We start from the raw sequence: 2,357 nt of genomic DNA on the forward strand, positions 1-2,357 counted from the left end.
AAAATAATTTATCAAATATATTTGTCATCATCTGCTGCCTAGTAGGAATAGAGAATTCTTGTTTAAATAGTTACTTTAATGGAAATAAGGGGTGATTAACCTAAATAATCCTTCTTTCCTTTTCATGGCTTCTTATAAGATAAAGGATAAACATATCTTTTTAGCTCAGGGTAAGTTACTTAAACTCTATGAATGTCCATTATGTTACAAGTATTGATGGTGATACCCATCTCAGAAGATGGTTGTCAAGTTGACATGATTTCTGACCCTCGTCCAGGATGCTAGTGAGATGGTCAACAAAGTTCCTGTCTGTGTCTTCCCTTCCACATATGTGAATGGCCCAGGAACAAAACATGTTCTGTCTCTCAAACAATATGTCACTTCAGACAGATGCCATGAATTCTCCCTTATGCGCGGTGAAATTAATGCTAATGTTTAAATGTCAAAGATTTCAGGGGCGTTGAAAGTAATCAACACAGGTGAGAGTTTTTGTAAATAGACCATGCATAGGCTAGTTATTTTTACTTCAGTGGCTAGAAGCAGAAGAAATGGGTAAACATTAATCTAATTATTTCTTTATACATTCAAAAATTTTCTACTCTGTCAACATTAAAATAAACATTTAGTGGGTATGATTGAATTCATGCTAGGGAGATCTTAAATTTAATGAAGTCCTAGTATAAATGGTATAAAAAATACAAATGAGCCAAACCCATATTCATTTGAATTGTGATTCAACTTGTGCTCAGTCTGAGTTCAATAAAAATTATGCTTATGCTTAATTAAAAATGTAATACTTTTGTTACATGAATTTATGAAGGGCATAAAATTATTCATATCATATTCAGGTAGGTATAGATTTTTTCTTTTTATTATTTCATGGATTTTTTACAGTAGATTCTGAATGGAAATGCTTACCATCTGAACTTGTGACTTTGTGAAACTACATAGATATTCTTTCTTAAAATAAGAAACATTGAATATTTATTTAAGGAACTGGGTATTTTATGAAAATTTCACAAATAGACTAAAATAATTTGAAAAAAATGATAAAAACATCACATTTTATTTATCTACCACAGATGAGTTTTTCTCTTTCTTCATGAAAAGCAATTAAAAGAAAATGGAAAATTACAACCAAATATTGACTGATTTCCTATTATTGGGATTCTTTCCACCATCAAGAATTGGCCTGTTTCTTTTCATTTTCACTGTACTTATTTTCCTAATGGCTCTGTTTGGCAACCTGTCCATGATGGTCCTTATCCTCCTGGACACCTATCTCCACACACCCATGTGTTTTCTGCTTAGCTCTCCCTCATGGACCTGAACTTCATCTCCACCATTGTCCCCAAGATGGCCTTTGATTATATCTTTGGAAACAAGTCCATCTCACTCATTGGGTGTGGCGTTCAGAGCTTCTTCTTCTTGACTTTAGCTAGTGCAGAAGGATTAATGTGGGTCTCTATGGCTTATGATCATTATGTGGCTATTTGCTTTCCTCTTCACTATCCCATTCATATGAGCAAAAGAGTGTGTGTGCTGATGATAACAGGATCTTGGATAATGGGCTCAATCAACTCCTGTGCCCACACTGTATGTGTCCTCCGTATCCCTTATTGTCAATCCAGAGCCATCAACCATTTCTTCTGTGATGTCCCCGCCATGTTGACTCTGGCCTGCATGGACACCTGAGTCTCTGAGTACACATGGTTTGTGAGCACCACCCATTTCCTTGTGTTTCCTTTCATTGACATTGCATGTTCCTATGGCCATGTGATCCTTGCAATCTGCCACATGAGCTCAGCAGAAGGCTTATTCGACCTGCAACACCCACTGTGGTAACTTTCTATTATGCACCCTTTGCTTACACTTATCTACGCCCAAGATCCTTCCGATCTCCCACAGAGGACAAGGTCCTGGCTGTCTTCTGCACCATCCTGACCCCAATGCTCAACCCGATCATCTACAGCCTGAGAAACAAGGAGGTGATGGAGGCCCTGAGAACAGTGATTCAGAGGTTCTGTTCTGTGGAAATGTAGACAAAGTTCTCATGACCATGGCCTTAGAAGTACATCAATTTCACCTTTTACACTCAAGAACAATGTCATTCCAGGATTGAAGACAGAGACTACATTACTTTAGACAATTTAAATAATTGATACTTGACACAATAATTCAATATTCTCAATCAGTGTTATTGTTTTCTTTCTAGCAATTTTTCGATAAATGTAAAGAACATATATTTCCCTTAATTGTGTGCAATAAGATTTTATTAATTCATTGAAATGATAATAGAAACAGTCCAAGTTGATGGTATTATTCATTATAATAGTTCTAACATACTTAGCATATCT

At 35.9% G+C, this 2,357-nt stretch overlaps 1 pseudogene; it reads left to right on the plus strand.

The window, feature by feature from the left end:
* The first annotated feature begins 1,123 nt into the window (after window positions 1-1,123).
* On the plus strand, window positions 1,124-2,042 carry LOC148164275 (olfactory receptor 2L3-like; annotated as a pseudogene).
* Window positions 2,043-2,357: the final 315 nt, after the last annotated feature.

The sequence above is a fragment of the Eumetopias jubatus genome, unplaced genomic scaffold (genome assembly GCF_037043125.1).
Source record: "Eumetopias jubatus isolate StellerSeaLion01/CBP00866 unplaced genomic scaffold, mEumJub1_p1.0 scaffold_5, whole genome shotgun sequence".
NCBI lineage: Eukaryota > Metazoa > Chordata > Mammalia > Carnivora > Otariidae > Eumetopias > Eumetopias jubatus.